We start from the raw sequence: 12,160 nt of genomic DNA on the forward strand, positions 1-12,160 counted from the left end.
CTAGAGATTCCCTCTCCCTAGACATCTATCCTTTGGCTTGTGTGAACTGATTGCTCTTTGGACCTGGGGCATAAATGTTATTCTAGGATGTTTTTGTATCACTGACCATTTTTGCCATCTTGCATCTTGAACCTCAAATATCTTCATCTCTTGGTTTAATCCTTTCTTTTCTGAAACACGTTCTCCAAAACTTCTGTAATAAAGCACACATAAGATTTTTTTTCAGTCTTCACATGTCTGAAAATATCTTTATTCTACCCTCATACTTTATTGCTATTTTGACTGAATATAAAATTAGAAAACTATAGGTTGAAATCCCCTCAGCATTTCCAGTATTTGAGTAGAAAAAGTAATTTCACTGACTTTTTTTTTTTTTTTTTTTTTTTTTTTGGAGAAAAAGTGTGACAAGCACTCCATTCTCCCTTGGTATTTTGAGGATATCATTCCCTGATGTCCTAATATCCAGGATTGCTGTTAAGAAAGGTAATGCCATTTTGAATCATTCTCTTTTATGACTTTTTTTTCTCTCTGAACAGGTTTAGGATTCTGTCTTTTCTTCCTAATACTCTAAAATTTCAATTCAGCAAATATACGTGAGTAACTAAGTAGAAAGCATTTCTAGGCTCCATGCATATAATATTCCTGAGACTCTCTGGTGTCTCAGAGGAGCCTATAACCTAATAGTATCTACTGCTCCTCCTGTAATTATGTTCACTTCATACATGTCCACATTCCTTGCCCTGGATATGACTATCATCCAGGGAAGTAGGCAGGCACAACTTGCTTTTCTGAGTCTACCACACCTATAAAAAATTGATAAGAATAAAATATTTCCTCAACATTAAAAGAGAGTTCTCTTCATTAAAAAGCCAAGTAAAGTAATGTTGAACCATCTTCCCTGAATGGGAGTAGGAAAACACTTTTTTTTCAAAGATGCTGGGTACATAAATCGTATTGTTTTAGTCACTTGTTAATTTAATAAGTATTTGTTGAAAGGACTATTAAGGGCCAGGCATTATTCAAGACTTTGGGTACACACCAATGAACAAGACAAGCAAAGTCCTTCTGACCATGAAACTTATATCAATCAAGGTATAGAGAGAGACATAAAAATACAGAAATAAATACGTTCAATAATTCCACAAATATTTATTGAGCACCTACTATTTACCAGATATGTTCTAAGCCCTGAGGACATAGCAGTGAACAAAATAAACAAAATAATCTACTCCCATGGAATCAATATTCTAGTGAATAAGGTAAACCAGATATTATAAATATTCAGAGAAGATAAAAGAGGCCGTTATGACGGAATAAGAGTGGACAACACTTTCATCAAGTGGTGAGGGAAAAAATTCTGTGAGATGATATTTGGGCTAAAACTCAAAGCAGAATAAAGACCAGGTCATGGACAGAAAGCATTCGAGGCACAGGGAAAGCAAATACAAAAGCCTTGAAATGAGGGAAAGCCCAGTGTATTCCAGGAACAAGAATAAGAAGGGAGAAACCAAAGTGCAGTGAAGGAGCCAAGTGAATTAGGTGGCTCCTGGAGGTGTCTTGTAGAGCCTTACAAAAACCACAGTGAGTTGGATTTGGGATTTATACGAAGTGTAATGAGAAGCTGCTCGAGAATTATAAACAGGTCAGTGACATGGTATGATTTACTTTTTTTTAAACATTATTTGGCTCCAGTGTGCAAAGTAGATAAGGAGAGAAGAGTGGAAGAAAAGCAAAAAACAAAGAAACAAGAACATTTAGTAGACTGTTGAAATAATCCATGCAAAAATGATGGTGGCTTAGACTAGAACGGGAACAATGGTGACGAAGAGAAATATTCAAATACGAGATATAGTTGACAGTGAAATTAACAGGATTTGCTCAGGGATTAAATGAGGGGCAGGGCAGAGGAAAAGGAACAGAACCAAGAATGACTTCTTGCTATGTGGCCTAAGCAACTGAGTACATCTCAGTATGAGTTCTTGATGTAGAAAAGACTGGGATACTGAAGAGAAATCAAGATTTGCGTTTCATTTTATTTTTATTTTTTTTGAAAGAGAAAGAGAGGGAGTGTGTGCAGGAGGGAGCAGAGGGATAAGGAGAGAGAGAGAGAGAGAGAGAGAGAGAGAGAGAGAACCTTCAGCAGGCTCCATGCCCAGCTCAGAGTCCAACTCAGGCTCCATCTTATAACTTGTGAAATCATGACCTGAGGTGAAATCAAGAGTCAGACGCTCCAGCAACAGAGCCACCCAGGTGTCCCAAGATTTGTGTGGGTTTACGATGCCCATTAGAAACCCAAGTAAAGATGTCCTAAAGAAATTAGATAAATTATTTTTGAGCTTAATAGAGAGGTCAGGGATCGAGATAAAGCCTCAGGTGTCATTGACATGTGGGTGGTATTTAAGGCCAGTTGAGATAGATTTGCTAGGGAGAAAATATAGTGAAGGGATAAGAGTTTGGGTCGGGCTGGAGCATTCCAGAAGAAGGTGAGCAGAGAAGAGAGAGAGAGAGCAGCACAGGGACCTAGAAGGAGTGGTCATAAGGTAGGGGAAGGCCAGGAGAGTCAGGAGAGGGGAATGTCTAACTGTGAGAGGGTACTGGTCTGCCAAGAGGTTGAGTAAGACAAGAATGGAGAGTTGACAACTGGCTGCAAGGAGATTCTAGTGCATTTGACAAGAACAGTTTCAGTGAGTGGTGGGAATGGGAGATGAATTGAAATTGGTTGAGGAGCTAATGGGAAGCAAAGAAATAGAAGCAGGAAAAATAATTCATTTGAGAAGCTTTGTTCAGAAGGGAGCAGAGAAATGGAATACTAACTGAACAAGAACCGGAGGTGAGAGAGCAGTTTGTTATTCTGTTGGTTTGTTGGTTGGTTGGTTGGTTGATTTTAAAAATACGCAACAACAGAGTATGCGTTCAGAAGACAAAGCTATCTGAAGGTGCTACTTTATTGTTACGAGTGATAGAAACTCATCTCGAATTTATAAAACTGTAGATATTCAGGATTATATCACTAAATAAATACAAGTGATTCACTTGCAGAAAAGTGACCTCTGGGGATTGCCTAACATTCTTACTTCCAATTTAAATGTATTTTCCTGCATCAGCCCTGAGGTTTGAGCAACTCAGGTTTAAGACCTTTGAGTTGAATTAGCATATGGCCTGGTTACACTCCTTATTAAGGCAGTACCTGAATCTCTAGTTGGGTAACAAATGTCTGAAAAACTAAATGATGACTGCGGAAACACCAATATCGTGTCAGCCAAAGTGAAGCTCTGAGGGGAAAGGAGAATTTTTAATCATTTTCCCCAAATCTCATGACATTCCTCTCTTTGTCTAACTAAATTCAAGATAGCACTTCAGAACTAAATTTAGCCTCTTTGCAATCACTGCAGTTGGAAGGAAAGATCTGTAAAACAATGATGACCTAAGCAATGACAGCTACCTCAGCATCTGTCACACAGGTGACACAAAAACCCCAGATCCCCAAGACTCTACCAGCAGTACTTTTCCATGGCACCACTCTGGAGGGCACCCTTCTTACTTTATTCTATGTGACAGTACCTTCTAGAATTTTACAATACAAAGGCCAAGTCAGCCAGACACTGTTTACCCTAAGAACATAGCCTGCAAGCCCCAAGAAGATCCTGAAAATCTATAGCATGGGTGTGTACCCACGAATTTCAGCTTGTGTTTTCCTTTCCACTGATTCCTATCCAGGTTTGGAATAGATTCCTGTTAAATTGGATGCTTTTTCTCTTTTTTTTAGTAATCTTTCAAAACAGAAGTTTGTGGGGCACCTGAGAGGCTCAGTCAGTTGAGCATCCAACACTTAGTTTCAGCTTAGGTCAGGATCTCACAGTTTCATGAGTTAGTGTAGCTTGGGATTCTCTCTCTCCCTCTCTCTCTGTCCCTCCCCTGCTCATGCTGTCTCTGTCTCACTCAAAATAAATAAATAAATAAATAAATAAATAAATAAATAAATAAATAAATAAAACAAATTTGTGGTGACTTGAAGCATGTTTGCACACCTGTGTATGTGAGACTCGATGATATTTTATGACAATCAAATTCCCATTTTATTCCGATTTACACAAAAATAGGTTTGGATCAGGAAATAAGTTTTATGAATGAAGTATCTTTATTTTGTCCCTCTCCTAGAAGTCACAATGTGCTCTCATGTAGAAAGATCAGGATATCGGAAGATATAAAAATTCACTTATGTAAGATGGTCTTATTATAAAGTTTAGGAACATCACTGCTTGGAAGCTACAGAAAGGCCAGGATGACCCTTAAATTTGTCTGTTAGTCACGAGTCAGAGACTTCATACATTACATACACCCCAACACCACAGTCTGTGATATGGAGGGAAATTCTAGACGATCCCTAACAACCTCTCCCAGCCTGAGAGATCTACATTTGGCCTCAGGTGTGAAGCACCTAAAAATAAATCCTTTAAGGATGAGACCAAAGACTCTGGTGATCACCGGGACTTATAATAAAACTCAAAGTACAAATGAACAAGCAATGTTTTTCATTTAGGCAGCATTGTTGTGGAGTTTGTGAAAGCATATAGATAGCATAGTTACCTTCAAGGTAAAAGAAGAAGTTATTTGCTCGAGGAGACAAGGAGAAGGAATGAACAAATGTTGAAACTCCATTTATTCAGACTATGCCTTCGATAAATGGGTCCTGTCAGGCAATAAATAAAAGCATCTTCTAAAGAGGCTTATGATATTGGAAAAAAGTCACAGGACACTATTCCATACAAGCATCCTGGAGATCATGGACATTTTCTGCTTTGGGGAAGGACAGTATGTATTTTCTTAGTCTTGTGGTTCTTTCTTTATGGCACTCTTACTAACCTAGCTGATCTGTTCCAGAAGGAGCATACGGATCTGTGAGGGAGAAAAGGGATAGACAGCCAAGGTCAGAAGGATCAGAAAAAAGACCCTCCCATCCAGCAATCCTAGAAACTACAGGACTCCAGGTGTCCCTGATTCTCCCTTGGTTGCTCTGAACTGAGTCATGAGAGCACGAAACCTTTATATTTCAAGGGGCTGGAAGCGGGAAGAATTAGAAATTAAAGTCCATTGACAGCCACACAACTCCATCCATGGGCGCAAACTAGTCAATGGGAATAAGGTTAGATGTTCAGCTCTAAAGGTTTCTTATCCTGCCTCACATACCACTCAGAGAAGCCATATGGCTTCCAGGTGCAATATTATTTTTTTGCCTCTATGACCTGTTTTAGCTCTCTCTCATTCTGCCCTGGCACACTGATTAACATTAGTTGACTCTCCACTTCCTTTTCAAACTTGGCAGGTCTTCTTGAATTCTGAAACATTGCTCCCTTCTCCATTTAAAGAAAGATGCCAGACTCATCTTCTAAACCCCATTTCCAAGTCAAGGACAGATATTCATCAGTCATCCATCAGACATATGTTCATTTCATTTGTTTAAATCTCCCACTATTTCAACTACCAATAACATGTGTAAATCTCTTTAGTGAAGTCTTAAGGTAATGGATCTTACACAGATTTCTGCTGAGAAAGAGGGTTTTATAAGCAAGTTGTTCAGCCAAAGGCACAAAGCTGGCCCTGAGACCGTGCTCCATGGATGACAACTGGGGAAAAAACAAAAGAGGATCAACTTTAAACAAGCACGAAACTTTCAAAATAGGATCCCAGTAGGAGTGAGAGTATCAATGACAACCTGGAGGAATCCATCAAAGACCTTTCACCACCCACCACCATACCCCAATCACTTTTTCTCTCTTCTTTTTTCTTTTGTCTTCCCTCTTTCTTTCTCTTCTATTTGTCCTTGAGACTCAACAGAGTTCTCCAAAAGCCTAACAATCTCTCCTAGCCTCAGACATGACTCCATTTCCAAAGTCTTATTATATAGCCGTATCAAGTCAATGCTAATTTCAAGTACCCATTTCCTGGTGAGGAGCCAATGTTGAAATTCCATGAGGTGTGAACGAACTTCTAGAACACCTTTTGTTTTATTGACAGTTGAAACAGTAGAAAGCAGAAGCAGTGAGATTTAGTCAATGATGTCTTGGTGAGTGGATAATTGAAGCTGAAGTTGAAGAACCAAAAATATTCCTAGACCCAGGCTGCTGGAAAATACGAAACAGCTAGGACCTATGGTTTGGAGCCAAATAGGAGCAAATATTTTGCGAAAAGGGAAAAAAGACGGCAAGTGCCAAATGGCTTATATCAGATGCCTCCTGGACATAACTTCATAGTGCATCAGCCCCACCTTTCCTGTTGTCACTCTTGTGACAACCAGGTTTCTGCAGGCTTCTTCTGGCTGGATGCATGTGCAACATCTCAGTGCCTCACCTCAACTGGCCAGAGAGGTGTACCTCTTGTTTCCCGACTGGGGACTTCTCTGACATCAAGGTGTGGGATACCTTAGGAACCTGCTGAGCACTCATCACACAACCAAGAAGTGCAGGAGAAATGAATACTCTTGGGACTACTTTTGAACAATGGGGAAAAAACCCACCAAATAAATGGTTTCACCTTCACACCAACCCCACCCGCCACAGAAGGCAAAGTCTGCAGCACATTCCATAAGGCTGTTCAGAAGGTCCCAGCAGGATCAAGCACTGGTGTAACAATGGCGGCCAGCTCCATCATGCACCACTGAAAGTGTGGTTTTTCCCCACTGTCCAGTTCTGCTTCCTTTTTCCTTCACACCTGCTCCCGGGGCGCACTTCCCAAATAGATGTCTTTCTCTCTAGTTCTGCTTTTAAGGAAACTAAGGCTAAGACACTGCTTTCTCTCCCACTGAAGAGACAGAACACTGAACAGGAAGACATGCAACCCCTTCCAATCTGCTCTCAGGAGTGCCTCTTCCTCTTCAAAAGCCATAGATGCTGGCCCATGCAGCTGTCTCAGTGACTACCAACAACATTCTCCTTGTCATGATATGTGTTCCTAGCTTTACAGATGAGACACACCTACATCACTTTACTGAAATCAAGTGCTGAAGTCAGAAGATCTGAGTGAAATTACACAGTGAGACAGAAGAGAGACCCAGGATACGCTGACACTAGCAGAGAGGAAAGGCAAAAATCTATTCTTGTATAAAATATCTTATCTGCCTGAGGATCCATTGGTCCTTCCCAAGAACCAAAAGATCTTTTCCATCTGATAAACCCACATGTAAAAATAAAGAGAAGACACAAACAAGGATAAAAGCTGCTTCATTGGGTTGACAAGATCATTCACAAAGACAGACTTCTGGGTCTCAATTTTTCTAAGTATCCTCAGTGATTATTGCCGTGTGGAAGATTTGAGCACAGAAAGATTCTCTGGTGTAAAGGTGCCAAAGCTAACAGTTCATTTGTATCCTTTACTCTGAATAGAAATCAATACCCTTTTGTGGCCAAATGAATGAAGTGGTGGAAACTGGTCCATCGAGAAACATGGCTTGGTCAGCTTTTCCTCTCTTGTATCTTGTCCTCTGTCACTAAATCAGGAGGTACTCATAGAGCACTTACCAGGCATCAGCATCAGGCTGGTGCGACAACTGCAAGGGAACTGTTAGAACCCTCTTCAGAGAAACTCAGTCTGGCCCAATGCGTCTTACCTCAAGCCTCATTTCCATGAATCAGGCTGTTCCTGAAATTGAACAACTCCAAGGTCCATGAGGCCAGATACCACATGTCTTGGTCATGACTGTGTGCCTAGTGCTTAGCACAGTGCCTGGAGTAAGGAAGGTTCTCATTGATCTACCCAGTTTTGTCATCTGTTTTGATAATGAATGTTTCTTCATGGCAGGGGGATATTTTGTTCATTTTCACATCCACAGACTTATTAGCATATTACTTTGCCAAATGTAGAAACAGGAAAAAAAATGCGGAATTACATTACTTTGCATTCATCTTTTTCATTGGAAGTTATTTGTTCCTTCTGATTTTCTTTCTATGCCTCCTTATTTTGCCTTTTTGTTGACTCGTGGATTGTCTTTTTGGCTCACAGAGAATGTAAGTGAGCTCAGAGCCTTGTGTGTCTTGCTCACTGGTATTTCCCCCGCAACCAGCCCAGTAACTGATATCTAGAAGAAATCCAATAAGTGTTTTCAGGAATAAGTAAAGCGAACAGAATAGTTTCTAGGATTCTGTTGAAAAAAACTTCTTTGCAGCATTTAGTGGGCAAAATCCTGGACTCTTGATCCCAATGACCTTAGAGAAACCATATCACCACTTCCAGCTTCATTCATCACCTGGAAAACCAGGATAATAATAAAAACCTTACCTTTATCAAAAGATATTAGCTGAATAAGTTAGATGATGTATAAAGATTTATTTTTTTAAAACAATCATGAGAACTTTATTTAAAAGAAAAGAGAAGGGGGAAAAACCTAAATGATAGAAGAATTGATTTAATTTTTGGCACATGTGTATAATGGATACAACACTAGAAATCATCTTATTTGGATTTCTGCTTCTAGCCAAGATGGAAGGACACAGACCAGATTTGCCCCTTCCATCTGAAACAACCAACAGAAAGCCTGAGACAAATTACATGAAGCAACAGTTTTTAAGACACTGTCTACCAGGCAATGAATGACAATGATCTCCAAGAGGTGAGAACAAATGAGGTAAGCCCTAATATTGCCCAAGATTATTGCCTTTAAGAGAGTTTCCAGATCAGGGCACAGGGAGGAGAAATTGAGGCAGAACCTAGTGGCTTCCCTGAGTTGAGGAGACAGAGCTGAGATTGGAGGAGCTACAGTTCATAGGACAGGATACCAGAGAAAAGAGAGGTGTACAGAGAGAGGTCCCAGAAGGTGTGCAGAGAATCGCCTCAAGTATTCAGCAGAATGCTCATCAGGCATGTGGAAAATACCTGAGGCCAGAGAAAAAGCCATCCAAAAGCACTAGAGGGAACAATGCCTCTTCAAGTATATCTAGAATTTAGAAGGGAGCTTATTGTTTGACCATATACCTCTTAAGTCTATTTTTAAATAGATTTACTTAAAAATTTTTTTGATCTTTTTATTTATTTTTGAGACAGAGAGAAAGCACAAGCTGGGGAGGGCAGAGAGAGAGGGGGACAGGAGCCAAAGCAGGCTCCACACTGACAGCAGAGAGCCCAATGCGGGGCTCAAACTCATGAGCTGTGAGATCATGACCTGAGCCAAAGTCAGATGCTTAGCCAACTGAGCCACCCAGGAACCTCCCTCTTAATTCTTTAGTTAATAATTTCATACATTTCATTTTCTCTGGCTCTAGTCACTAGTAATTGTTGGCCATTTCAAACAAAAAAATCATTTATATAAATATTTAGAAAACAGCCCCATCGACTTGAGATAAAGAATAAAAACAAAAATAAATGATACCTATGGATGGCATTGGCAAAAATAGTTACTAGTAAATGCATTTGGGTTTTTTTCTGATATCAATAATACACCTGCCTTTAAAAACTAGTTTTTAGGGGCGCCTGGGTGGCGCAGTCGGTTGAGCATCCGACTTCAGCCGGGTCATGATCTCGCGGTCCGGGAGTTCGAGCCCCGCGTCGGGCTCTGGGCTGATGGCTCAGAGCCTGGAGCCTGTTTCCGATTCTGTGTCTCCCTCTCTCTCTGCCCCTCCCCCGTTCATGCTCTGTCTCTCTCTGTCCCAAAAAATAAATAAACGTTGAAAAAAAAATTAAAAAAAAAAAACAACTAGTTTTTATTTCTCATCCCTGAATTCATTTACCCACAATTCATGTCAAGTTAGGATAAATTCAAACTATACTGACACTTGTAATAATGTGGTTTTGTAGGATGTAGAGCCCTTAAATAGCTTCAAACCTCAGCTTTACTCAGCTTTTAATGATCAAGTTCATTATACTATCTATTGTAACATTACTAAATTATAAAGTACTTTCCATAATTTCTCTCGATCTCTCATGTTAAACTGAAAATTTCTAATTCTTTGGAATCTTTCTTTTATTCCTATAATCATCTTTGTTGTTTTATCTCTTTGGGCATTCTTTTTTACTTTAAAGAGCAACTACCATTAATGGCTTCCAAAAAGGACTCAGACATGATCCCCACATTGACAGTTCCATATGCTATGAATTCTGCCTTGTCAAGTCAGTTATTTTTGATAACTGGATTTCCCAGGGTCCCTTGCAGCTGGGGTGTGGACCTGAGCTTTTACTTGGGAAATGAGCCATGTGAAGAACAGTCTAGGCAGGGACATCCTTTTCTTAGTTGGGGACAGTAGAGGCTGCATGGTTCTGGGATTGGCAGGAATGATATCTTTTTGATTTGGCCAGGAGCACAGCTTTCTGGCTGGGCCAGTTTGGCTGCATGTTCTGTGGCCAGTGGCACTGAAGGCAGCTTCCTGATCTGGACATTTAGCATCACCATCAAGTGGTCCTGTGATTGGGACAGAGGCAGTGACCTCGTTATGGGACTAGTTGTACAAATGACTCCAGTCATTGCTCCTAGAAGTCAGGGCCAGAGTATTTCCCCAGCTTGCTTGATGATTCTGTGAGTTATCTAATATCCCTCCCCAAATCCCTATCTTCTTAGACAAGGTAAAGCCGATGACTCTCTCTTTCTCGTCATCTATCACACAGACATCTCACAGTGTTCAATCTGTGGCTTTCATTCGATATACTTCAAGCTGAGTATTAGAGCTGCTTAACCATCTCACTGGGGCACATTCAGTTCGTCTTAACAAGGAACAGTTCATAATGCTTTACAGTGATTTCTGGTTCCTTTGCCTGGCAGGACTGTGACTATGCAAAGGAACAAAGTCGATTTTGATGGCTGGTGCAGGAAATGTCATGGATTGAAAGCAGAATGGCCCTCTTAAGCTTGATTCTACAGACACCAACCTCCTGAATGCTAGAGAGAGCCTTCAATTGCCACAGACATGGGAATGAGATGAACTGAAAGCTTTCCAAAGCCTTCTCTTCTTGGAGTGTTTCTTCACAACCTCACTAAATATCTTCACTAGATTTCTTTTTGACCCCCAGAGTCAGTTAGGACCTTGGATACAAAGGACCTTTGAATTTCAAGTTTAATCGGGGAACAGTTTCCTCATTTAGTGGAAGTGGGGAGGCAATTTAAAGACTAAATTTAAAGCTTACATCATGCCTTTTTTGCCAGCTCATATCAAATCAGTTTCCAGTCATTTAGCTAATCCTTACCCATTCTTGTAATCTTGAATTAAATGTCACTTCCTCAATGAGTACTTTCCTGCCCCCAATCTCAATTTGTTCCCTTTGTTTTACTGTTTCAAAGAACCCTGTAATTTCTACGAAAGAGTGAAACAGGTTTTACTTTATTGGCCTTATCACAATTCCTATATATTTCTGTGTGATTATCTCTATAATGAATAGTTGCCTTTCCCATCAGCCTCTAAGTTCCACTAAATGTCCTGTGTTCAGACTAGTGCCTGGCACAAAGGAATGTGATAGCTGATGAATGAATGAATCTGAGCCATCAGGCATCTCTCTTACTCTACACTGGACTGTTCTGTAAGTGGGGATGCTCTCAGTGACACATCCATTAACTCAAACTCTCAAATGCCCAGAGAGGATTGGAGACACATGATGCAGTGTTCTGGGAGTGCAGCTGTAGTTCAATATGAGTGAAGACAAAAAACAAAGGCTTTAAAGAGAATTCACATAAAAGCACAGTAAAACCTTGGATTGCGAGTAACTTGTTCTACGAGTGTTCCGCAAGATGAGCACACATTTCTAATAAATTTTAACTTGATAAACAAGTGATGTCTTGTAACACAAGTCATATGTGATGCTGAATGTCATATGATCACAACTGAGCCATGGTTCTCTCTCTCTCTCTCTCTGGATTGTGGGTGATCATCAATGCAATGTCATATTTCTGCAAAATCCTCAAAAGGAGGCAGAAACAAGTGTCATTGGATAGATTCCTTGTTAAAGATACACAAAAAGAAAGATTCCATTGAGTCAATAGATAGCATTATTCCATTAGTGATAGTGAAAGTCATCCTATACACTAACCCTCCTTTCTCTCGTCTCCCTCACAAGAGCCACAAAGGTTTTCAAAGGTAAATGCAAGTTAATTTGTATTTTCTTTTATATTTTGTGTTTTATTTATTATTTTGTATTATATTAAAGTATCGTAATCATTTTTATATGAATATTTTTGGGTTATAGAAAG

The sequence above is a fragment of the Leopardus geoffroyi genome, chromosome B3 (assembly GCF_018350155.1).
Source record: "Leopardus geoffroyi isolate Oge1 chromosome B3, O.geoffroyi_Oge1_pat1.0, whole genome shotgun sequence".
In the NCBI taxonomy this organism is placed as follows: Eukaryota; Metazoa; Chordata; class Mammalia; order Carnivora; family Felidae; genus Leopardus; species Leopardus geoffroyi.